The sequence below is a fragment of the Scyliorhinus torazame genome, chromosome 15, assembly GCF_047496885.1.
Source record: "Scyliorhinus torazame isolate Kashiwa2021f chromosome 15, sScyTor2.1, whole genome shotgun sequence".
NCBI lineage: Eukaryota > Metazoa > Chordata > Chondrichthyes > Carcharhiniformes > Scyliorhinidae > Scyliorhinus > Scyliorhinus torazame.
In genome coordinates this window covers 179,242,726-179,269,682 of record NC_092721.1, presented here as the reverse complement: position 1 = coordinate 179,269,682, position 26,957 = coordinate 179,242,726, and the positions used below count along the sequence as shown (strand labels likewise).

General features: G+C 51.3%; 1 protein-coding gene across 3 annotated transcripts in view; it reads right to left on the bottom strand.

Annotated features, from left to right (window-relative positions):
* Positions 1–26,645, bottom strand: part of cnga3a (cyclic nucleotide gated channel subunit alpha 3a) — a 102,531-nt gene extending 75,886 nt beyond the window's left edge. The window contains exons 1-5 of one of the 3 annotated variants that reach the window (XM_072477210.1): positions 26,390–26,645; positions 22,957–22,993; positions 20,421–20,521; positions 19,780–19,868; positions 8,505–8,603 (exon numbers count right to left, since the gene is read on the bottom strand). The gene's annotated coding sequence lies outside the window, so the exon portion shown is untranslated. The remainder of the gene's footprint in view (positions 1–8,504; positions 8,604–19,779; positions 19,869–20,420; positions 20,522–22,956; positions 22,994–26,389) is intronic. The other 2 variants (XM_072477211.1, XM_072477212.1) reach the window with 2 other exon arrangements.
* Positions 26,646–26,957: the final 312 nt, after the last annotated feature.

The following is a 26,957-nucleotide window of genomic DNA, read 5'->3' as shown; positions in this document are numbered from 1 at the left end:
GCAGCCTCGGCTGTGCTTTCCCCGCTTAGGCCCCTTATCTGACGTGGGTGTCGTTTTGCAGACATGTGTTTCTCAGTACTGCAAGCAGTAAATATGCAGCTAAACGCACTCGCTATGGGACTTTGTTCCCTTTTGATTGAATCGCTCCCAATGTTTCCATCTCCTGCCCTGCGACATTGATTGATTAGGGAACTGATTGACCATCTAGGCCCATGGGATCCAAGGCAATTTGGCAAACTGGATCCAAAACTGACTCAGTGGTAGGAGGCAGAGGATGATGGTCGAAGGTTGTTTTTGTGACTGGAAGCCTGTGTCCAGTGGTTTTTCTGCAGAGATCGGTGCTGGGCCCCTTGCGGTTTGCAGTGGACATTAATGATCTGGACGTGAATGTAGGAGGTGTGATAAGTCAGTTCACAGATGACACAATAATTGGTGGTGTGGAAAACAATGAGGAGCAAGGCCTTAGATTACAGGATGATATCGACGGGCTGGCTCGATGGGCGGGAAAGTGGCAAATGCAATTTAACCATGAAAATTGTGAGGTAGTGCATTTTGGAAGGTCAAACAAGGCAAGGGAATACGATGAATGGGCATACACAAGGACGTACAGAGTGATGTGTTGGGTATTCTGGATCACAAACAGGTCACCAACACTGGAAGTGGTGCAACTCTATTTTATTATAAGGTTAACTATATTAACGTACTTGAACTGTGGGTAAATGCAATACCAGCTTTAACTGTTGACCCTTGCCTAGTCCTAACCAGGTGATGCACTCAGCACATGGTGAATGTCTGTGTTGCAGGCTGTGAGCTCTGTGCTCCGAGCTGGCTGCTACGAGAATGAGCGGGAACTCTCCTGTCCCCTGTCTTTATCGTGCGTGTGCTCTCACTGGTGATTGGCTGCGGTGTTGTGTATGCTGATTGGTCCCACTGCATGTCCATCAGTATGTGTGTGTGTGTCTGCACCATAATATACTGGTGTATATTATGACATCCCCCCTTTTATATAAAGAACATGTGCCTGCGTGACAATAAATATCGTGTAGTGAATGTGCCTGACTATGTGTGTGCGTGTTATTTACATGACTATGTACATGAGGCTAATCTATTTACACGGGAAGGTGCCTGGTGCAGAGAAATAGGGTGTGACACCAACAACGAAATGAACATTATATACAAACTACTGGAACGATTAAACAGGATAACAGAACAGATCAAAGAGTCCAACATTGTAAAACTCATAAGTCCAGTCTCTGAGGTGGGTGATGAATTCTGGTTGACCGTCTCAAGGGTGGGTCAGGAGCCACTGGCTGAGGAACGGGCTGGGCCACGGCAGAGTGAGGAGGATGCAGAGTATTCGGAATCTCCACATAGTCCAGGTTGGGGACAACAGGAGGGCGTGGCACCGGTGGAGGATCACGTAGCGAGCGTGGAACGAGACGAAGGGCACGCCGATTGCGGCAGCGAATGGAACCATCTGGCAGACGAACCAGGAACGAGCGGGGAGCCACCTGCCGAAGAACCACGGCAGTTGCAGACCAGCCACCCTCCGGAAGATGGTTGCGGACAATGTCATCCGGCGCCAGAGCAGGGAGATCAGTCACCTGAGCGTCATGCGCCGCCTTGTGTTGTGCACGAGGCTGTTGCATCTACTGAAGGACCGGAACGTAGTCGAGGTCTGGGACGTGAATGGACGGCACCGTGGCCCTGAGGGTGCGACCCATGAGCAGCTGGGCTGGCGACAGGCCCGTGGAGAGTGGGGCCGAACAATAGGCCAGCAAGGTGAGGTAGAAGTCGGATCCTGCATCGGCAGCCTTGCAGAGGAGCCGTTTGACGATGTGGACGCCCTTTTCCGCTTTGCAATTCGATTGGGGGTGCAGAGGACTGGATGTCACATGCACAAAGTTGTACCTGCTGGCAAAGGTGGACCAATCCTGGCTCGCGAAGCAGGAGCCATTGTCCAACATCACAGTGAGTGGGATGCCGTGACGAGCAAAGGTCTCCTTGCAGGCACGGATGACCGCCGATGATGTGATGCCGTGCAGGCATCCGACCTCCGGGTAGTTCGAAAAATAGTCTACAATCAGAACATAGTCCCTGCCGTTCGCGTGGAACAGGTCAACGCCTACCTTAGACCAAGGGGACGTGACCAACTCATGGGGCTGTAGGGTCTCACGTGGTTGGGCCAGCTGGAACCGCTGACAGGTGGGGCAGTTGAGCACTGTGTTGGCGATGTCCTCATTGATGCCGGGCCAGTGCACAGCCTCTCGGGCCCTCCGTCGGCACTTCTCCCTGCCAAGATGGCCCTCGTGCAGCTGTTCCAAAACGAGCTGGCGCATGCAGTGCGGGATCACGATGCGGTCCAACTTCAGGAGGACACCATCGATACTGCCAGATCGTCTCTGATATTGTAGAACTGCGGGCATTGGCCCTTGAGCCACCCGTCTGTCATGTGGCGCATGACACGCTGTAGTAGGGAGTCAGCCGCAGTCTCGTGGCGAATGTGGATAAGGCGTTCATCCGTGGCCGGCAGATTGGAGGCCGTGAAGGCCACATGGGCATCAACTTGGCAGATGAACCCCCCTGGGTCACATGGGGTGTTGACTGCCCTGGACAGAGCATCGGCTATGATCAGGTCCTTGCCCGGGGTGTATAGGAGCTGGAAATCGTACCGCCGGAGTTTAAGCAGAATGCGCTGGAGGCGAGGGGTCATATCATTCAGGTCGTTTTATATAATGTTGACCAGCGGGCGATGGTTGGTCTCGACAATGAATTGGGGGAGGCCGTAAACGTAATCATGAAATTTGTCGACTCCAGTCAACAGGCCCAGGCACCCCTTTTCGATCTGCGCGTAGCGCTGTTCCGTGGGGGTCATGGCACGTGACGCATATGCAACGGGGGCCCATGATGAGGCCTCATCACGTTGCAGGAGCACTGCCCCAATGCCGGATTGGCTGGCATCCGTTGAAATTGAATAATCCCAAACGGCATCCTGTTGTAGCAGTATCTGCCAAATGGGGTATTAAAGGTGCACAGCTTTCTGGACCCGTCTAGTTGAATTTGCCAGAATCCTTTCGAGGCATCAAGTTTGGTGAAGATGTTGGCCCGAGCCACCTCGCACGTGATCTCCTTGCGCTTGGGGATAGGGTAATGCTCCCTCATTATGTTGCGATTCAGATCCTTTGGGTCGATGCAGATCCGGAGTTCGCTGAAAGGCTTCTTTACGCACACCGTGGAACTGACCCAGTCGGTTGGTTCCGTCGCTCTGGAGAGCACTCCTTGGTCCTGGAGGTCCTGCAACTGCTGCTTGAGGTGGTCCTTGAGGGGTGCTGGGACTCTGCGAGGTGCATGAACCACAGGCGTGGCGTCTTGTTTGAGCAGGATTTTGTAAGTGTATGGAAGCGTGCCTATGCCTTCGAAAACGTCGTGGTGCTGGTCGATGATGGCATTGAGTTGCGCCCTGTGGTCCGCATCCTGGAAGGCAGACGTGTCCTCTGGAGAGAGAGAGTGTACTCTTTGAACGAGGTTTAGGAGTTTGCACGCCTGTGTGCCTAGCAGAGAGTCCTTCGAGGAGCCCACGATCTCGAAGGGAAGGATGGCTTTTCACGAGTTGTGCGTCACTTCGAGCTGGCATGAACCGGTAGCAGGAATGACGTTGCCATTGTAGTCCACTAGTTGGCAGGTCGACGGAAGAATGGTTGGTTTAACCCCAAGGGTCTGAAAGTCTGACCATGCTAGGAGATTAGCGGAAGCACCAGTGTCCAGGCGGAATCGTATCTGGGATCGGTTGACCGTCATGGTGGCACACCACTCGTCGTCTGGATCAATGCTGTGCACCGACAGTGGCTGGTGGTTTTGATTCGGGGACAGCCTGTTCTTTGTTATAACAGCGACTCGAAAAGGCTCCCTCGGGTCCTCGGTGTCACTGATCTGCGGGAAGTCGGAATCGGACTCGGTGAACGTGGGTTGAATTGCCCGAACGTTCCTGTGAGGCTGGCTGAAGCGATGCGAATTGGCAGGCTGAGCTGCTCGACAGCAGGCAGCATAGTGGCCAGGTCTGCCACATCGTAGGCATGGTCGCGATTTTGCAGGACATTGCCGCTTTAAATGGGCGGAGCCACAGTTGCCGCACGTCGTGCCGTCAGTACGCTCATCGCGCCACTGCGCATGCGCGGTGCAGTCCTGCGTGGTGCGCGCCAGCGCATCACGTTCCTCCACGTCACCGTCCCCTCGTTTGGCGCGTACAAGCGCGGGAGGCCGCGAAAAGCACGCGAAATAGCCGCCCTTATCCAGGCTGCAGCCTTGGAGGTGTTCAATTGTTTGGACCCGTTCCGCCTCGTGGGGACCTTGCCGTGCCGTTTCAGCCGCCTGTATGTGGGAGTACCTGCTGGTGGCATTTTCATGCAGGACACAGGTCTCGATGGCAGTTGCTAGGGTGAGTTGCTTAATTTTGAGGAGCTGCTGACGCAGGGGGTCCGACAGAACACCAAATACGATCTGGTCGCGTACCTTGGAGTCGGAGGTGGGCCCGCAGCCGCAGGACTGCGCAAGGATGCGGAGGTGTGTTAAAAAGGATTGGAAAGGCTCGTCCTTACCCTGCAAGCGCTGCTGGAACAGGTATCTTTCGAAGCTTCATTGACCTCTATGCTGATGTGGGTATCGAATTTGAGGAGAACCGTCTTGTGCTTTGTCTTGTCCTCGTCGTCTGCGAATGTGAGGGAGTTGAAGATGTGGATGGCGTGTTGCCCGGCCGTGGAGAGGAGCAGAGCAATCTTCCTGGTGTCCGAGGCATTCTCCCTGTCCGTGGCTTCGAGGAAGAGCTGGAAGCGCTGTTCAAAATTCTTCCAATTGACCCCGAGATTGCCGGCGATGCGGAGCGGCGGCGGCGGGTTGATGTTCTCCATACTTCAGGATGCCGGAATGCTGATTAGATGCAGGTGGGTCTCAGAAGTGCTAGTATGCAACCACTCCTTGTACCATGATGTGTTGGGTGTTCTGGATCACAAACAAGTCACCAACACGGGAAGTGGTGCAACTCTATTTTATTATAAGGTTAACTATGTTAACATACTTGAACTGTGGGTAAATGCAATACCAGCTTTAACTGTTGACCCTTGCCTAGTCCTAACCAGGTGATGCACTCAGCACATGGTGAATGTCTGTGTTGCAGGCTGTGAGCTCTGTGCTCCGAGCTGGCTGCTACTAGAATGAGCGGGAACTCTCCTGTCCCCTGTCTTCATAGTGCGTGTGCTCTCACTGTTGATTGGCTGCGGTGTTGTGTATGCTGATTGGTCCCACTGCATGTCCATCAGTGTGTGTGTGTGTCTGCACCATAATATGCTGGTGTATATTATGACACAGAGAATCAAAGGGACCTTTGCGTGTATGTTCAAAGATCTCTGAAGACAGCAAGGCAGGTTGATAAGGTAGTTAAGAAGGCCTATGAAATTCTAACCTTTAATAACCAGGGCATAGCATATAAGAGCAGGGAGGTTATGATGGAACTGTATAAAATGCTGGTTAGGCCCCAGCTGGAGTACTATGTGCAGTTCTCGTCACCACACTAAAGAAAGGAAGTGAATGCACTGGAGAGAGTGCAGAGGAGATTCACCAGGATGTTGCCTGGGCTGGAGCATTTCAGCTATCAAGAGATACTGGATGGGATGGGGTTGTTTGCCCTGGAGCAGAGAAGGCTGAGGAGGGGGGAACCTGATTGATGCGTTTAAATTATGAGGGACATTGGATGGCTAGGAAGGTACTTTTCCCCTTAGTGGAGGGATCAATAACCAGGGGCATAGATTTAAGGTAATGGGCAGGAGGTTTGGAGGGGATGTAAGGAAAACCCTTTTCACCCACCCAGAAGGTGGTGGGAATCAGGAACTCGCTGCCTGAAAGGGTAGTATGGGCGGGAACCCTCACAACATTTAAGAAGCATTCAAATCATCACTTGAATTGCCATAGCATACAAGGCTTCGGACAATGTGCTGGAAAGTAGGATTAGAATAGGTAAGTGCTTGATGGTCGGCACAGACGTGACGGGCCGAAGGACCTCTTTTCGTGCTGTAAAGCTCTATGACCCTGTGAAAAACTGTTAGCCAGATGCATGCCGGCCAACAAATCTTTAACATTTTTCAACAGAAAAGTGTTGCAAAAATCCTTGATAACTGACATCAAAGACTGACATTCTTTGAGTTGTTGGGCATGTGGGAAGGATAGCTGGTGCTATACAAATGAAGTATGGCTTTAGTTGCACCAATATGCATTCTACTGGCAATCTATTGGCTTTAAATTGATACATGTTAGAATCATGGAATCATACAGTACAAAAGAGACCCTTTGGTCTGTGAAGCCTGCACCAACAAAAAAAACTACTCAAATCTACACTAATCCCACCTCCCGGCATTGGCCCACAGCCTTGAATGTTATGGTATTTCAAATGCTCATCCACGTACTTTTAAAAAAAATATACATTTAGAGTCGCCAATTATTAATTATTTTTTCCAATTAAAGGGCAATTTAGTGTGGCCAATCCACCTACCCTGCCCACCTTTGGGTTGTGGGGGTGAAACCGACGCAGACATGGGGACAATGTGCAAACTCCACATGGACAGTGACCCAGGGCCGGGATTCGAACCCGGGTCCTCAGCGCTGCAGTCCCAGTCCTAACCACTGTGCTACGTGCCGCCCCCGATGTACTTTTTAAAGATTGTGAGGTTTCCTGTCTCAACCACCCTCCCAGACAGTGCATTCCAGATTCCCACCATCCTTTGGGTGAAAAGACTTTTCCTCAAATCCCCTCTAAACCACCTGGCTGGGCTTCTCCGAAATCCCGGCCAAGTGTTGACGCCGACGTAAACACCGGAGTGGTGTACGCCGGCGTCAACGGGCCTCCTGGCCCAGCAATTCACCGCTGTCCAGGGGGCTAGCACGGCGCCGGAGAACTGCGCGCCCGCGGAGAATCGCCGCGGGGGCTTAATTCTGTGGCCCCCGACCGGCACCGCGGCGACTGCGCGGGCGCGATTGACACCGATTCTTCGGTCGCTGGAGAATCGACGGCCCGGCATAGGAGCGGCGTGGTGGGAATTTCCCGCGCCCCTGGCGATTCTCCAACCCGGCGCGGGCTCGGAGAAGCCCGCCCTCTGTCTTTCACCTTAACATTATGCCCCCTTGTTAGTGATCCTTCAACCACGGGGAACCGCTGCTTTCTATCCACCCTGTCTATGTCCCTCACAATCTTCTCCACCTCAATCAGGTCTCCTCTCGGCCTTCTCTGCTCAAAGAAAACCACCCGAGCTTATCCAGCCTCTCATCAGAGCTAAAATGCTCCATCCCAGGCAACATCCTAGTGAATCTCCTCTGCACCATCATTAGTGCAATCACATCTCTCCCGTAAATACGGTGGCCACAACTGAACCCAGTACTCCAGCTGTGGCCTAACAAAACTCCTGTACAGCTCCAACATAACCTCCCTGCTAAATTGTTTGAATGTGCGCTTGTTTCTTGATCAAGGTCAGACATTTCTTACTTGGGTTTGGAATAATATGCAGACAAATACTTGCTACTTAACATCCCAAGTGGTGGTACGGCTGAACCATTTAAAGATGGATTCCCATTGCCAAGATGGTTTGCAAAATAAAATTATCAGTTAGAATGTTGATCATATTAGGTGGCGAATGCCGAAAAGGTGAGGAGTTGGGTTGGATGGGGTGGGGGTGCGGTGGAAGAGAGTCCCATTGGGTTAGAATGTGCTGGGGGTCAGGGCTGAGGACACTGACAACAGAGCCGCTCCTGATGGCCTCGGGGAAACACTGGCAGTCCAGTGGTGGTGGTCATGTTGTTGAGGCATCACTTTAAACTGTGGGCAGGGTCAAGAGAGGTGCTGATTAGGGGGAACCATAGGTTTGTGCCAGGGAAGCTGGATGGGAGGTTTCGGAGGTGGGAGGAGAGGGGAGTCGGGGCATTAATAGACCTGTTCCTGAGAGGTCATTTTGCGAGGCTTGAAGAGTTGGGGGGGAAATATGGACTGGGGCAGGGGGAGATATTTAGGTGCCTGGAGCTCCGGGTCTTTGCCAGGAAGGAGTTTCAGAGCTCCCTGATGGCGCAGCCCCCACGTTGTTGGAAGAGGTATTGACGGCAGGGGGAATGGAGAAGAGGGTTTTGTCGGCGATCAATGGGAGGATTTTCAGGGAGGATAATGGATCCATGCACTTTCAAGAATTGGGATGCCATCGAACATTGGGGGGGGGGGGGGGGAGGGGGGAACTATTGGGGGGGTGGGGTTGAGCACATTGTTTATGGGATCACCGTTAATTCCCTTTTGGTCTTTTTGTTTTGTTGTCTTTGGAATGTATGGGTGATGTTTGGGTTTGTATGTTGAAGGGAACGCTGTTTGGGGGATTGATACTGTATTTATTATTGTTGGTTATCTTTGGTTGTGTATTTGATGAAAATGTAGAAAATGAGGAGATTAAAAAATATTTTTTTAAAAAGAATGTTCATCATACCCCTTCGTTTTTACTTTCTGCACGTGTGTCTTGTTTAAACTGCGAGCCCTGGCTACATCGTCTGATTCCAAAGAGTCTTCACGTGGCGCTGTGATAGAGCTGTATTAACATAAATAGACACAGCTATTATAGAGGATGTTTCAATGAGATTGTCCCACTTTATTTCAGGTCAGGCAGTCCGTCAGGATCAGTTATTTCTTCAACTGAATTTCCTCATCGACAATAATGTTTATAAAAATTATTAAGTACAACCGTAGTCTAATGTAACTTTTCATTATTGAAATGGGCCCCGAGAATTATTTGCATGTATTGATGCTGTGAATGCAATGGCCCTCTAAGATCAAGGGGGAGGATTACATCTCGATTGCAAAGCAGGTAGGTCAGATCGAGCTATTATTTTATACCTGGTCCTATATTCAATTCCATCTATAACAGTGCTGAATATCGGACAGCACATACAATGATGTTGTAACAGCCACTTTGCAATCCCTTCCAAGACAAATTTCTGCTCCAATTTAATACATAGAGGAATAAAATAAGCACAGTTCTCTCGAATGACTAACTTCGAAATAAAAAACATGAGTCTTTTTCCCTGATTTAAGTCCACAGAGAACTGAACCCTTTCCGAATAAATGTTCAGCCAGCTCTTTAATGAATGACTCATGAATTGTAATTCAAATTGATTGTTAAAGTGTTTTAGAGTTCCTTAATTTTTAATAAACATTTTATTGAGGTATTTCTTTGGCATCGTAACAGCAACAAAATCAACAAGAAAAATATTAACAGAGTACAAATACCACCTCCCTCTCCCACAGGTCCCACCATTACTTACCCCCCTAATCTACGCTAGCCTAACCACCCCCCCCCCTTCTGTTGACGATTAATTCTCTGCGAAGAAGTCGACGAATGGTTGCCACCCGAACAGAGATCCTCTCATGGCGAACTTAATTTTCTCCAGGCAGAGGAAGCTAGCCATGTCAGAGAGCCAGGTCTCCGATTTACAAAGAACAAAGAACAAAGAAATGTACAGCACAGGAACAGGCCCTTCGGCCCTCCAAGCCCGTGCCGACCATGCTGCCCGACTAAACTACAATCTTCTACACTTCCTGGGTCCGTATCCCTCTATTCCCATCCTATTCATGTATTTGTCAAGATGCCCCTTAAATGTCACTATCGTCCCTGCTTCCACCACCCCCTCCGGTAGCGAGTTCCAGGCACCCACTACCCTCTGCGTAAAAAACTTGCCTCGTACATCTACTCTAAACCTTGCCCCTCTCACCTTAAACCTATGCCCCCTAGTAATTGACCCCTCTACCCCGGGGGAAAGCCTCTGACTATCCACTCTGTCTATGCCCCTCATAATTTTGTAGACCTCTATCAGGTCTCCCCTCAACCTCCTTTGTTCCAGTGAGAACAAACCGAGTTTATTCAACCGCTCCTCATAGCTAATGCCCTCCATACCAGGCAACATTCTGGTAAATCTCTTCTGCACCCTCTCTAAAGCATCCACATCCTTCTGGTAGTGTGGCAACCAGAATTGAACACCATGGCTATATTTCTGGGGCTTCGAGTCCCTCCATGCTAATAATATCCGCCTCCGGGCTACCAGGGAAGCAAAGGCCAGAACATCTGCCTCTTTCTCCTCCTGGATCCCGGATCCTGCGACACCCCGAAAATCGCCACCTCTGGACTCAATGCCACCCTCATATTTAATACCTTGGACATGGCGTTGGCAAACCCCTGCCAAAATCCCCTCAGTTTTGGACATGCCCAGAACATGTGGACATGGTTGGCTGGCCCCCCACATACCTCGCACACCTGTCCTCCACCCCAAAGAATCTGCTCATCCTGGCCACTGTCATGTGAGTCCGGTGAACGACCTTAAATTGGATCAGGCTGAGCCTGGCACATGTTGCGGTCACGTTGACCCTACTCAGCGTGTCCGCCCAAAGGCCCTCCTCTATCTCTCCCCCCAGCTCCTCCTCCCACTTTTGCTTCAGCTCCTCAGTCTGCGTCTCCTCCGATCCCATGAGCTATATATGTCCGAGACACTCCCCTCTCCTATCCACCTCTAGAAACCACCCTATCCTGAATCCCCCTTAGCGGCAGGAGTGGGAAGGTTGGTACCTGCCTCCGCAGAAAGTCCTGCACCTGCAGATATCAAAATTCATTACCCCCGCCAATGCAAACCTCTCCTCCAGCGCCCTCATATTCGGAAAGTTCCCCTCTATAAACAAGTCCCCCATCCTCTCAATCCCCGCTCTCCGCCAAATTCGGAACCCCCGTCCATCCTCCCCGGGGCAAACCGGTGATTAGCGCAAATTGGGGAGCCCCCCTTGCTCCCACATAGTCTCCTCCACTGCCCCCAGACTCTCAGGGCCGCCACCACCACTGGACTGGTGGAGTTCCGCGCCGGCAGGAATGGCAGAGGCGCTGTTACCAATGCCCCCAAACTTGTGCCCTTGCAAGAAGCCGCCTCCATGCGCACCCACGCCGGCTCCCCCCACCCCACCAGCCACCTCCTCACCATGGCTATATTAGCCGCCCAGTAATAATTGCTGAAATTCGGCAGCGCCAGCCCACCATCCCCCCGACTCCGCTCGAGCATTGCCCTCTTCACTCGCGGGGACTTGCCCCCCCCCCCCCCACACACAAAGCCCGCAATAACTTTATTGATCCGCTTGAAAAAGGACCGCGGGATGAAGATGGGGAGGCATTGGAAAATGAATAGGAATCTCTGGAGGACCGTCATTTTTACCGATTGGACTCTGCCTGCCAGAGACAACGGGAGCGCATCCCATCTCCAGAAATCCTCCTTCATCTGATCCACCAACCGGGCCAAGTTCAATTTATGTAGCCGGTCCCAATCCCGTGCCACTTGGATACCCAGGTACCTGAAACTGTCCCCTACCACTCTGAACGGCAGTTCCCCCAGTCGCCTGTCCTGACCTCTCGCCTGTACCAAAAACATCTTGCTCTTCCCCATATTGAACTTATATCCCGAAAACCGGCCGAATTCCCCTAAAATTCCCATAATTTCTTCCATCCCCTCCATTGGGTCTGACACATACAAAAGCAGGTTGTCCGCATACAGCGAGACCCTGTGCTCCCCCCCCCCCCCCCCCCCCGGGACCAGCCCCTTGAGGCCCTCAGAGCAATTGCCAGCGGCTCTATTGCCAGCGCAAACAGCAGTGGGGAGAGGGGACAACCCTGTCTCGTCCCCTGGTGTAGTCTGAAATATTGTGAAGTCGTCCTATTTGTCCGTACATTTGCAACCGGAGCCTGGTACAGCAACCTAACCCAGTCAATAAAGCCCCTCCCGAAACCGAACCGCTCCAGCACCTCCCATAAATAATCCCACTCAACCCGATCAAAAGCTTTCTCCGCTTCCATCGCAACCACTACCTCAACCTCCCTACCTTCCGGGGGCATCATGATCACAGCCTTCTTACATTGGCCCCCAGCTGCCTATCCTTAACGAACCCCGTCTGGTCCTCCACAATAATGTCCGGTACACAGTCCTCAATCCTGGAGGACAAACCTTTGGCCAGAAGTTTGGCATCTACGTTCAACAAGGAAATCGGCCTATAAGACCCACATAGCTCCGGGTCCTTGTCCCGTTTCAGGATGAGCGAGATCATGGCCTGGGACATCGTCTGGGGCAGAGCCTCTCTTTACCTTGCCTTGAAAAAGGTCTTCTTCAGCACCGGCCCCAATATTCCGGAGAACTTTTTATAGAACTCGACTGGGTACCCGTCCGATCCTGGGGCCTTACCTGACTGCATGGTCTTTAAACATCCCATTATCTCCTCCAGCCCGATCGGGGCCCCTAGCCCCTCTACTAGCTCCCCATCCACCTTCGGGAAAGTCAACCCCTCCAGAAAGTGTCTCATCCCCTCCGGCCCCGCAGGGGATTCCGACCTATACAACTTGCTATAAAAGTCCCGAAAGGCCTTGCTCACTCCTGCCGAGTCCCCTACTAAGTTCCCATCCCTGTCAACAACTTTCCCTATTTCTCTAGCTGCCTCCCTCTTTCTGAGCTGCTGTGCAAGCATCCTGCTGGCCTTCTCACCGTGCTCGTAAATCGCCCCCTTCACCTTTCTGAGCTGCTCCACTGCCCTCCCTGCGGTTAACAAGCCAAATTCTGCCTGTAGCCTCCGGCGTTCCCTTAAAAGCCCTGCCTCTGGAGCTTCCGCATACCTCCTATCAACTCGTAAAATCTCCTTTACCAGTCGGTCCGTCTCTGCCCTGTCCGACCTGTCCCTGTGAGCCCGGATCGAGATCAGCTCTCCTCTCACCACTGCCTCCAGCGCTTCCCAGACCACCGCTGCTGAGACCTTCCCCGTATCATTTACCTGCAGGTAATTCAGCATGCACTTCCTCAGCCTCTCGCACACCGCTTTGTCCGCCAAAAACCCTACATCCAGCCTCCATTGCGGGCGCTGCTTGCTATCATACTAACCTGCAGGTCCACCCAGTGCGGAGAATGGTCCCAGATCGTGATTGCCGAGTACCCCGTGTCCACCACCCCAGCCAGTAAGGCCCTACCAAAAACAAAGAAATCGATCCGGGAGTACACCTTATGTACGTGGGAGTAAAAAGAAAATTCCCTCACCCTCGGTTGCCTAAATCTCCATGGATCCACCCCCACCCCCCATCTGCTCCATGAACCCTTTCAGCTCCTTGGCCATTGCTGGCACCCTGCCCGTTCTCGAACATGACCCCTCCAGGCCGGGATCTATAACTGTATTAAAATCCTCTCCCATGATCAGCTTGTGGGACTCCAGGTCCGGAATCTTCCCTAGCACCCTCTTTATAAAATCTCCGTCATCCCAATTTGGCGCATATACATTGACCAGCCCTACCTTCATCCCCTGTAGCTTGCCACTAACCATGATATATCGACCTCCCACATCCGAGACTGTTCTTCCCACCTCATGTCACCCGCTTGTTAACCAGGATCGCAACCCCTCTAGTCTTTGTATCCAGCCCCGAGTGGAAAACCTGACTGACCCAACCTGACCTGGTCCACTACTCTAAGGTACGTCTCCTACAACATTACCACGTCCGCCTTCAGTCCCCTCAGGTGCGCAAACACACATGCCCTCTTTACCGGCCCATTTAGCCCCCGAACATTCCAGGTGATCAGCCTAGTTGGGGGGCCAAAGTGTCCCCCCTCCCCCCCCCCCCCCCCCCCCCCCCGCCTATCAGCCATCCCCTTGCTTGGACCCGCCTCCAGCCCCTGCGCCGCACTTCCTCCAGCCCGCCCCACGGTGGCCCCCACCCCCGACCTCCTCAGTGTCCCTCATAATGTTGAGAACACAATCCGATCAGCCGTAACCATAGTGAATGGTGGAGTAGGCCCGAGGAGCCGTGTGCCCATTCCTGCTCCTAATTAATAAATTGGTAAAACAGGTTTTGCAAGGTTTTTATAAAGTAAGTTAGTCGAACAAAATTATGGAATAGGTGTCAGCCCCGATTCAGTTGGTGACACCCCTGCCTCTGTGTCCGAAGGTTTTGGGTTCTAGCTCCGCCCAAGAGACTTGAGTACATAATCTGGGCTGATAGTTCTGTCCAGAGCTGAGGAAGTACTGCACAGTCAGCTGTGTTGTCTTGCAGATGAGACAGTAAATCAAGAGGCAGTTTAAAGATCCTACGCCATGAGCGGGATTCTCCAGCCTCCCAGTTGCGTGTTTCCCAGCAGGGGGAGGCGCCATGTTGTTCTCTGGTGGCGGGATTGGCTGTTCCCGCTGCTGACAATGGGAATTCCCACTGAAGCCACCCCATGCTGCTGGGAAACTGGTGGGCTGGGGTGCGCTGCCGGTGGGACCAGAGAACGGCCGGGGAATTTCGGCCCGTGAGTTCAGTAAGGAGAAGGCCAATATTTATTTCCTCGAACAAATCATTAAAACAGATTCTCTGAATTTGGGGCCACTCAGGATGCAGAGAGGGATGAGACATTGACGTCCTATGTCTCCTTTGTTGTTCTCGTTGGCGATCGAACCACTTGCAATTGCTTTGAGGAATCAGACAAGTGGAGAGGGATTGTGAGGGATGGAGTGGAACATAGGGGGCGCGATTCTCCGAAATGGAGACAGAGTGGTCGCGCCGTCGTGAACACCGTTGGGTTCACCACAGGGGGCCAGCACGGCGCTGGAGCGGTTCACGTTGCTCCAGCCTCCCTTCCCGGCGCCAAATGGGCGCCGCGCCAACCCGCGCATGCGCAGTTGGGCCGCGCAAATGCGCGGGGGACTTCCTCAGCGCACCAGCCCCGACCCAACATGGCGTTGGGGTTCAGGGGCCGGCCGAGTAATAAATTAGGGCTGGGGCTGGAGAGGCTGGCCCGCCGATAGGTGGCCCCGATCGCGGGCCAGACCCCATCGGAGGCCCCCCTCGGTGAAGGAGCGCTTTTCCCTGCCCCACAGGACGCCCCCCTGACCCTTCGCGCAGAGTTCACGCCGGCAGCAACCAGGTGTGAACGGCGCCGGCGGGACTCTGCCGTTTACGCATGGCCGCTCGGCCCATCAAGGCCGGAGAATCGACAGTGGCCCGCGACCGGCGCCGCGCCAAACGCGTCGGCGCAAATGGCGCCGATTCTCTGCTCCTCGGAGAATCGCCTGCCAGCGTCGGACCGGCGCCGCGGGAAAAAAATGGCACGAACGGCGATTCTCCCATATAGAGAATCGCGCCCAGGGTATCCCTGCACGCAGATAACCTTCTACTGTATGTAGGGCCAGTGATGGGGGAGATAATGGAGATCTTGAAGAAGTTCGGTTCCTTTTCAGGACATGAACTTAATGTTGGGGAAAGCGAATATCTTGTGATTAAACCCCGGGGCAAGGGGAGGCTGGGTTATGGAGTTTGCCATTTTATCGGGTGGGGACCAATTTTCATTATTTAGGGGTCCAGATAGCCCGGGATTGGACGCGACTTTGCAAATTGAATTTTACAAGCTTGGCAAGCAGGGTTAGAGCAGGGTTAGAGCAGGTTTAGAGCATACTTGCAGAGGTGGGACAGCCTTCCACCTTCTTTGGCGGGCCGAGTACAATCTATTAAGATGAATATTTTGCCGCGATTTGTGTTCCTGTTACAATGCCTCCCGGTTTTCCTGGCAAAGTTGTTTTTTCGGGAGAGGAAAGTCTCATAAAGTGCTTCAAATGGTTGGGGAGAATGCGTCAGATTCGGAGAGGGGTCTCCTACAGAACGAAGGGCAGGTGGGGGGGTTTAGTGCTGCCAAACGTGATGTATCATTATTGGGCTACTAATGCGGAGAAGGTGTTGGGGTGGTTTGGGGATCAGGAAGACAGCTGGGTACGTGCAGAGTCGGGATCATGCAAATGGACAGGTCTGGAGGCGCCGGTGACGGTATCTCCGTTGTTTGCTCCAGTGAAATAGTCAACGAAACCGGTGGTAATTCCTACGTTAAAGATCTGGCAACAATTCCGCGGTGAGGGCGGTATCAAGCTGGGCCCCTATCTGTAGGAACCATTTGTTTGAGCCGGCGTAATCGGATGCTACATTCGGGGGGTGGGGGGGTGGGAAGGCAAAGGGCTGGAGAGAGTGAGAGACTTGTTTCTAGATGGATGCTTTGCCAGTTGGGACAAGTTGAAGGAGAAAGCAGAGCTTTGGGGGTGGGGTTGGGGGGGGGTGGGGGGGGGGGGGGTGCTGGTCAGAAACTTTCAGGTATTTTCAGGTGCGGTATTCGTTCAGCGGCATTTCCGACATTCCCTGAGGCACCATTGTCTACCTTGTAGGGAAGGATACTCATGTGTACGAGGTCAGAGGGCAGCATGTCCAGGACACATGGGTGAATCATGGGGGAAGAGCAGCTTTCGGTGGAATAAGTGAAGGCCAGGTGGGAGGAGGAGCTGGGACCTATTTCGGAGGAGGAGGTGTGGATTCACCCTCCGTAGGGTAAATGCTACATCACCCTTCGCGAGGTTGAGCTTGATACAGCTAAAGGTGGTGTTTAGGACGCACCTTACCAGGCTCAGGATGAGTGGATTTTTTTGAAGGGGTCGAGGATAAGTGTGAGCAATGCCCGCGAGGGCCTGCTCCCCACACGGACATGTTCTGGTCCTGTCCCAAGCTGCTGGGTTATTGGGAGTTATTTTGCAACACCATATCGGCAATCTTGAAGGTTGACTTAAAACCCTGTCCGTTAGTTGCTGTATTTGCAGTGTCGGACCAGCTGGAGTTGAAGACGGAAGTGGGGGCGGATAGTTTGGCATTCGCCGCTGCCTGACAGCTGATATTGCTGAGCTGGAGGCAGGCGATGCCATCCAGTGCCGCTGCGTGGCTGGGTGATTTGATGGAATTCCTGTACCTTGAGAAGGCTACGTTCTTGGTGGTTGGGGGGGCGGTGTCGATCGATGGGTTCTATCGTACATGGCGCCCATTTATTGTACGCTTTAAAGAGCTGGTCACTGTTAGCTGTTGGTGGGGGGGCGGAATTGTTTGTTGTTTGGGGTTGTATTTCTGCTTTTGGGGTTCATGTTGCTGTTGTTGCTTGTAATTTTTGATACGTGTGTTGTTATGATGTTAAAAATATTTTCAGAAGGAAAAACAGATTCTCTGGAGATTATCTCATTGCTGTTGTTCGGAGTTTACTGAGCATAAATTAGCTGCAGTTTCTGACATTACAAGCGTGACTACAGTTCAGAAGCACCTCACTGGCAGACATTCAATACGATGAACATTTAATCAAGTTAAACAAATGCACAACAATTAACATGAGACCTTGGTTTCATCTGGACAGCCATTAAGAGACCAGACCAAAGTGATACCAGGATCCAGCAGTAGGCATTGCCTCCTGATCTTTGACTGTGACTGATATGAGACATTGATTGCAGCGGCACTGTAGCACAGTGGTTAGCACTGTCGCTTCACAGCACCAGGGTTTAAGGTTCGTATCTCGGCTTGGATCACTGTCTGTGCGGAGTCTGCACGTTCTCCCCGTGTCTGCGTGGGTTTCCTCCGGGTGCTCCGGTTTCCTCCCACAAGTCCCAAAACATGTGCTTGTTAGGTGAATTGAACATTCTGAATTCTCCCTCTGTGTACCCAAACAGGCGCAGGAATGTGGCGACTAGGGGCTTTTCACAGTAACTTCTTTTTTTAAATAAGTTTAGAGTGCCCAATTAATTTTTTCCAATTAAGGTGCAATTTAGCGGGGCCAATCCACCTGACCTGCACATCTTTGGGTTTTGGGGGCGAACCCCACGCAAACACGGGGAGAATGTACTAACTCCATACGGACATTGACCCAGAGCCGGGATTGAACCTGGGACCTCAGCGCTGTGAGACAGCAATGCTTTGCACAGTAACTTCATTGCAGTGTTAATGTAAGACTACTTGTGACAATAAAGATTATTATTATTATTGATTGACCATCTATGAAAGACTGTTAGGCAGATGCATTCCAGCCAAGAAATCGTACATTTTTCAACAGAAGGACAAGAAATCTTTGATATCTGGCACTTTTTTGATGTTGTTGGGCATTTAGCAAGGATGGTGGGCATTACATAAGTGAAGTATGGCTTCAGTGACACCATCTAATAAACAATAAACATTCATTTGGTAACCTGCAGACTTTACATTAATATGTGTTGCTATTAGCGCCGCTGCAATCTCCAGGTGGCTCTGGCACATGGTTGCCTGTGAGGAGACAGACCTGTCCTGGGCCTCGGCCCCTGCCTGCACAGAATGCCCCATGCCTTGTACACGCTGACCCATATCCGACACCGTCGCCCCATTACCCCTACCGCGAACGCCACCCATGTGGTTTTGCCCTGGGTGGCACGTATGACCAGCACCACCCCCAGCGCCTGCACGCAGATGGACTCCTCCACCTGTGCCCGCTGATGCTGGACGCTGGCCGTCATCCCCTCCCGTAGCCCCTGCCTGCATCTCCACTGTGTCATGAGGATCCGCAACAAGGCAGGGGGGTCTCACTTCCTCGCCCGCCGCCGACCTCTGCGTCGGTGACATCCCTTTCCTCCGGGCCGCCGACCACCATACCCTCTGCTCGGGCATAGTGAGGGACCGCAGGTCTGGTTATCCCCCTCCGGTCTTTTCCCGCTACCGGCGGTTGTGCACAACCTTGTCCTGTGGCGGGGGGGGGGGGGGGTCAGACACAAACAATGACACTGTTAAACAGTCCGGCGCATGCAGCCCAGGGGTTGGGTAGATGATGACATCACTGACCAGGGCACCCGGCCATTGCGGCTGGCATGGGTGCAGGCATGTGGGGCAGGGTGGGGGTCCGGCCATCTCCTAGTGGGGGGGGGGTTCTGGGTTACATGTGTGTAGGGGTAGGGGGTTGGTGCCAGGGGCACAGCACTGCCTACTCAACCTGGCCGTCCTGAGGAGTTTGTGCAGTTTCTCCTGCACTGGATGGCAGTCCGGGCGACTTCACCAACGGTGCTGACCACGTCTGCCATCTGCGCCCAGGCACGGCGAACGATGGCGCCTGACGACCTTCCTCCCGGACCGGTGTACAGGATCATCCGCCTCTCCTCCACGGCATCGAGGATGGTCTCCAACTCTGTATCCCAGAACTACGACACTGCTCTCCTTCCAGCCATGTTGGCTGCGATGGTGTGTGGGGGGGGGGTGAACCGCTAAAATGCGGCTGCAGCTATGCGGCAATCACGGAACCGGCGAATCTGGCGCCGTTTCTCTTGCAAACGGTGGCGTTCACAAGACGACCGTGCTAACCCCTTTAGAGTTGCTGAATAGTTGCACCTGTCGCGCCGTTTTTGCCATCGTAAAAGTCCACAGTTTTCACGACGGCGTCAGCACTTAGTATCAGAAACGGAGAATCCAACCCCAGATTTTCATTCGAATGAAATCCTCTGTATATTCTCTCCAAAACAAATTGCTGAATTTATTCAAAGGATTGGATATGCTATATTGCTGAATTCATTCTCTTTATATTCTTTGCTATGATCAGGATCATGCTTTATACATACCCTTCCACATTGCAATTACCAAAATATTCACAAGAAATTTTTAAGCTCGAAATATTAAAGTGATAAAAAGAAAAAGAAAACTTTGTCACCTCCAAGACAAATAATCGATCCAGGGAACATTTCAAGCCATTTTTATGCTATTGGTATTGCTTACAACTGGTTTAAGCAATGCATGGAACAATATCAATACCAAAGGTGGTATGACAGTCATTGCAGTATTTGACAAAGTGTGGCACCAACGAGACCTAGCAAAATTACTGTCACTGAAATTCAGGGGGGAAACTCTTTACCAGTAGGAGCCATACCTAGGACAAAGGAAGATGTGTTTGTTGGAGACCGATCGTCTTCACCCCAGACATCATTTCAGCTGCTGCCTTCCGAGCCACTCGCCATCCTGGACAAATATTGGACACATATTACATTCCTTCATTGTAGCTGGGCATTAATCCTGTATCTCCCTAGCTGATAAAGCAATGAAGGTGCCTTCGGCACACCAATCCCAACGGCTCAAGAAGGCAGTTCATCACCACCATCTCAAGGGCAATCATTGATCGACAATAAATGCTGGCATTACCAACAGTGTCAAGATCCTAAGAACGGTTATTTCCAAAAAATACACAGATACACATACAACAGTTACAACTTGCATTTATATAGAACATTATGTAGAACTTTAATTTAGAAAACACCCCAAGGCATTTCACCCCAACAAATAAAATCTGATATTAAATCATGAAAAGAAATTATAGTCAGCTTAACATCTGTCACAGGGAACGTATCAGAAACTATTCTGAAAGACGTTATAGCAGGGAACTTAAATAAATTCAAGGCAATCAGGCAGAGGTTTGCGAGAGGGAAATCGTGTTTAACCAATTTAATGGAGTTCTCGGAAAAGAAGTAACCTGTGCTGAGCATAAAGGGGAACTGGTGGATGTACTGTACTTACATTTCAAGGAGGCATTTGATAAGGTGCCACACCAAAGGGTAATGCAGAAATCAAAGCTCATGGTGGAGGAGGTAACATATTGACATGGAGAGAAAATATGGCTAGGAAAAAGAGAGTAGGCATAAAAGGATAAATTTCGAGTTGGCAGGATATGAACAGCATGCCATAGGAGCCTCGACATTTTACAATAATAATAATCTATATTAGTGTCACAAATAGGCTTACATTAACACTGCAATGAAGTTACTGTGAAAGTGCCCTAGTCGCCTACGGCGCCTGTCCGGGTACACGGAGGGAGAATTCAGAATGTCCAATTCACCTAACAGCATGGGGGCGATTCTCCGAGCCCCACGCCGGGCCGGAGAATCGGCGCAACCGCGCCCCGACAACGGCGCGCGATTCTCCGAGGCGCGGAGAATTGGCACCATTTGCGCCGGCGCGTTTGGCGCGGCGCCGGCCATGGGCCGCTGGAATCTGCGGGGCCGCCGATTCTCCGGCCCGGATGGGCCAAGTGGCCGCGCAGATACGACAGAGTCCCGCCGGCGCCGTTCACCCTTGGTCGCTGCCGGCGGGATCTCTGCGCAAACGGTCGGGGGGCGGCCTGTGGGGGGGGGGGAAGTGGGGCTCCATCCCTGGGAGTGGGGGGGGGCCTCCGATGGGGTCTGGCCCACAATCGGGGCCCACCGATCAGCGGGCCGGCCTCTCCCCCCCCCCCCCCCCCGGGTCTACTTCCCTGCGCGGCCGGCCCCTGAACACCGACGCCATGTTGAGTCGGGGCTGGCGCGCGTAAGAAGTCCCCCGCGCATGCGCAGGATGGCGCACCCCAACTGCGCATGCGTGGGTTGGCACGGCGCCAGGAATGGAGGCTGGAGCGGCGTGAACCGCTCCAGCGCCGTGCTGGCCCCTGTGGGGTCCAGAATCGGTCATCCCCGTGCCCGTTTCACGCCGTCGCATTTCACGATGGCCTTCACGATGGCGCAAACACTTGGGCTCAATTTGGGAGAATCGCCCCCCCATGTCTTTCGGGACTTGTGGGAGGAAACCAAAGCAACCGGAGGAAACCCACGCAGACAAGGGGAGAACATGCAGACTCCACACAGACAGTGACCAAGCCGGGAATCGAACTTGGGACCTTGGCACTGTGAAGCAACAGTGCTAAACACTGTGCTACCATGCCATTCATACTGATATAAATGACTTGGAGTGGCCAACGGTATGGTTGCTAAATTTGCTGATAATGCAATGATTGGTAGGAAAGTAAGTTGTGAAAAGGACATAAGGAGACAATAAAAAGATATAAATAAGTTAAGTGAGTGGGCAAAGATCTGGGAAAAAGAGTATATTGTGGGAAAATGTGAAATTGTCCATTTTGGCAGGAAAATTTAAAAAAGCATATTATCTAAATGGTGAGAGATTGCAGAGCTCTGAGATGCAGTGGTATCTGGCTGCCCTAGTGCATAGATCACAAAAGGTTAGTACGCAGGGATAGCAAGTAACTAGGAAAGTTAATGGAACTTTATCACTTATTGTGAGGGGAATTGAGTACAAACGGAGAGAGGTAATGCTTCAATTTTACAGGATATTGGTGAGACTACATTTAGAGTACTGTGTATAGCATTGTTCCCTGTACTTAATGAAGGATGTAAATGGGTTGGAAACAGTTCAGAGAAGGTTTACGAGACTAATGTCTAGAATGAGAGGGTTCTCTTATGAGGGAAGGTTGGGCAGACTAGGCTTGTATCCAGTGGAGTTTAGAAGAGTGAAAGGCAACTTGACTGAAATATATATGATCCCGAGGGGTCTTGTCAGGGTGAATGTGGAAAGGATGTTTCCTCTTGAGGGGGAAATAAAGAACTCAGAGCCACTGTTAAAAATAAGGGGTCACCCAGTTAAGACGGAGATGAGGAGAATTGATTTCTATCAGAGGGCCGCGAGTCTTTGGAACTCTCTTCCTCAAAAGACGGTGGAAGCAGAGTCTTCGAATATTTTTAAGCAAGAGCTAGATAAATTCTTGTTAAGCAAGGGGGTAAAAGATTATCAGGGATATCAGGAATGTGGCGCTGAGGTTAGAATTAGATGGCCATGATCTTACTGAGTGGCCTACTCCTGCTCATAATTCATATGTTTGTATAAAATATTACAAAAGAGGACATACGCTTGGTCAACTGGCTAGGTTTCAACGACTATCTTAAAGGAGGAAATAACGAGGTAGAGAAGCGGAGGAAATTTGAAAGCTAAGGGCCTAGACTGAAGGCACACCCAACAATGAAGGCCCAAAGAAAATCGAGGATGTGTGAGAGGCCAGAATTGGAGGAGTGCAGAGATTTGGGAGAATTGTAGGGGTGAGGCCACGAGAGGGCTTTGAAAACAAGGGTGGAAACTTTAAAATTGCGGCATTGCCTTTGTAAGTCAACGGACGCCAAGGTGATGGATGAGAGATAGGTTACAGGCAGCAGGTTTGGATGAACTCAAGTTTATGCAGACTGCAAAACTGCAGGACAGCCAAGGAAAGCATTGGAATAGTTATCATACATACCCTCATAGCAGCAACTCTTATGACTGCTGTTCAAATGCTGAAATGGTAAAAAGACTTGCATTTATTAAATGGTTTTCATGAAAATCAGCTGGGATGTCTCAAAGCACATTACAGTGAATGAAATCAGCTCAGCAGGGTGACAAAACATTGTCGCTTTTCAGTACGAATGTTTAAAACCTCACTTCTTACAAAAATAAGAGCAAACTGAGTAGAAAACATTTATTGCCTAAACAGCTGCCAAAATTTTCTTGAATTAATGTGATTGTAACAAATACTGGTTTATACTTTTGCCTCTTTAAAAAAAATTAAAACTGAGATTTAAATTAAAGAATGACGGCTTTTTCACAACTTACTTTCCTACCAATCATTGTATTATCAGCAAATTTAGCAACCATACCGTTGGCCACTCCAAGTCATTTATATCAGTATGAATGGCATGGTAGCACAGTGGTTAGCACTGTTGCTTCACAGCGCCAAGGTCCCAGGTTCGATTCCCGGCTTGGTCACTGTCTGTGCGGAGTCTGCACGTTCTCCCCGTGTCTGCGTGGGTTTCCTCCGGGTGCTCCGGTTTCCTCCCACAGTCCAAAGACGTGCAGGTTAGGTGGTTTGGCCATGCTAAATTGCCCTTAGTGACGAAAAAGGTTAGGAGGGGTTATTGGGTTACGGGGATGGGGTGGAAGTGAGGGCTTAAGTGGGTCGGTGCAGACTCGGTGGGCTGAATGGCCTCCTTCTGCACTGCATAATCTATGTTTTATGTTCTAAATCGGAAAGTGGGATTAGGCTGGATCGCTCTGTTGCAGCCGGAAAGCTGACCAGTTACCCTCTGTGTCATAGATGTCTGACGCTTCAATGCTAAATCTGAATAGATTATTTACCCAGTCCAGCTAAGTCATAGAGTTTTACAGCACAGAAATAAGCCCTTCAGCCCATCATGTTCGTGCTGGCCATCAATCACCTATCTATTCTAATCCCATTTTCCAGCACTTGGTCTGTCACCTTGTATGCTATGACATTTCAAGTGCTCATCTAAACGCTTCTTAAATGTGGTGAGGGTTCCTGGCCTCTACCACCCTTTCAGGCAGTGAGTTCCAGTTTCCCACCAACCTCTGGGTGAAAAAGGGCTGGATTCTCCGGTCACCCAGCCCAGTGTTTCTCGGTGGTGTGCTGTTCCCTGGCGGCGGGATTCACAACTTCCGCCACTTGTCAATGGGATTTCCCATCGAAGCCACCCCATGCCATCGGAAAACCTGCGGGCAGGGATGTGCTGCCAGCTGGAACAGGGAATCACAATGGCCGAAGAATTCCGGCCAAAGTTTTTCCTCAAATCCTGCCCCTTACCTTAAGATATAAGCCCTTCTACAAAGGGGGAAAAGTTTCTCCCTACCTACTCTATCTATGTCCCTCATGTTGGGATTCGCTGGCTCCACTGGCAGTGCACTCACACCCATGGGTTTTCCCGGTGGCATGGGGAGGACTTCAATGGGAATTCCCATAGCTGGGAAGCTAGGGAATGCCGTCCTTGTACACCTCAGTCAGGTGCCTCGCTCAGCCTTCTCTGCTCTCAGGAAAACTACCCCAGCAACCCAGGAAAGTTGGTCAAACAACACCGGGGTCCTTCAAAGGATCCATCTGCCCCAATTTTGGAAGCAATCGAGCCACCAATGAGTGGACTGTCCATTAAACGGGATTCAACCAGAAAACACTGGTGGTGCCTCAGCAGGTCTGCCTGTGGAGATAAAGAACAGAGTGACTGCGTTAACTCTGCTTCGCCCTCTGGAGAGGCTGTCAGACCTGCTGAGAATTTCCACACTTTCCGTTGAGGTTTCCAGCATTCACAGCATTTTGCTTTTGTTGCCACACTGACATTTTGACAACGACATTCAGACAGAGCTCCGGGGCAGTTTCTGGGAGCAAATCTAACTGCAGATGACGGGACATTTAAATTGTTTAAAAAGTAGCATTCATTTTTGTTGGGGCTGTGCCACAACTCCGCTCAATGAAGTCTTGTTTTTCTGTTGGTGTGAAGCAAATGAGACACAACATGGGGGGGGGGGAGAGAGAGAGAGAAGGGAAAGAGAATGTTACTGGGAAAAGGGAGGTGTATAGAATCATGAAGCGCAGAAGGTGGCCATTCAGCCCACTGAGATGGAGTTTGCACCGAGCCTACGAAAGAACACTCTACCTAGGCCCACTCCCCCACCCCTATCGCTGTGGTCCCACCTAACCTGTGGACACTAAGGGGCAATTTAGGGTGGCCAAGCCACCTAACCTGCACATCTTTGGACTGTGGGAGGAAACCGGAGCACCCAGAGGAAACCCACTCAGACCAGGGAGAACGTGCAAACTCCACACGAACAGTCGCCCGAGGCTGGATTTGAACCCCGGTGAGGTAGCAGTGCTGACCTGACCACCATGCCACCCATCTGTCCTGAGCGGGGAGCTGCCTGGCTTCCAGTTCGTGTTATCAATTCTCATTTACCTTCAACCTCGGATCGCTCGCCATGGTTACTGGACAGGGTAACCATGGCGATCCAGGTAGCCGAATGAAGGCAAGGATTTCCACACTGACTGGCCCCACACACTTTGAAATGTAACAAAAAGGAAACAGACGAGCCGCATGCTGACCCTTGTCTCACCTCCCACATTGGAGGAAAGCTGCTGCAGGTTTGACATCCCAGTTGGATTGATCCCTGGGGATTGAGGGGGGATTTCTCAATACTGCTCTGTAACTTCCAGCAGCTAACTTTCTCACAGTGCCCGCTGCTTTCGGAGTTTGAAACCAAAGCAGAAAGCACACGTTGTGTTCATGTCCCGTTTAAAGCCAGCCCCGCTTGTAGGGCGCAGGATACAGGTGGATTTAAAAACCAGAGTTAAAAACAAAACTAAACCCCCGGGGGGGTGCTGAAAATCGCCCTAAATCCGCTGCAATCGGGTTATGGAGTTGGGTGGAGTGAGAAAGGCGGATTGATCCATGCATTCTGCAGCTTGACAAACTGGGGCATTTATGGACTCCACACTGACTCCAATTAACTCTCCTTTTGCCCTCTCCCTCCCTCTCCACAGATGCTGCCAACCCAGCATTTTGTGCTGTGATCATGAGGGATTTATCCCACAATATTCACCAGCAGCATCGGGATACAGTGGGAGCAAAGGGGTGAATGATTCAAGGGAGGAGAGGAAGGGATAGCAACATTACCCCTCACCTCCCATTTGCTGCTCTTCACCAGTCCCCTTTCTCTCCATCCATAGTCTCCCAGTCTCCATTCCCCAGGCAGGGGGCAGCCTGTCCCAAACTCAGGGGGCAATGAGATGCTGAGATCTGGCAACTTTTCTCCTCCACCCCCCACATAGTGCCAAACTCCCCCTGGTCTTTTCTCTCTCTTTAAAATCACAGACAGGCGCCTGTCTCCTGTATTCAGTTCCACAAGCTTACCTTTGAGGGAGGTTTTCACACAGATTCTCCTGGTGTTGGATGTTGGTTCCCAGTTACCCGGCTCTCTCCCTCTCTCCAGCCTGACTTGCTAATGCAGACTGCGCCCGCAGATTGCCTCGCGCTTTGATTCCTTCTCCTCATCCCAGGAGAACCTGACGAGTGTGTGTTTTTTTTTTCACTGAGTGACGGCTTTTCTGTCAGAATTATTCAACACCACGCTTCCAGCTTCTCGCTCGCAGAGGACACCCATCCATTCAGCACTGCGCAGGATCAGGGTGAATGAGAGAGGCAGAGAGAGAGAGAGGATCCTCATTAGGTTGAAACTGGTGTTGGTCTTGAGGTGGGGCTTGGAGAGAGGTGGGAGGGGACAGGTCAAATGGAGAGAGAAAGTGGGGGGGGGGGGGGACAGGTCAGATGGAGAAAGAGAAGGTCGGAGGGACACATCATGAGAGAAAGAGAATATTTGGATTATTAAATGTATTAAATGAATAACAGACTAAAAGACTAACACAGGCTTGTGGAAAAGTACTGCTTGGACAAGGAAACAGATGTACATGAGGAAGTGGAA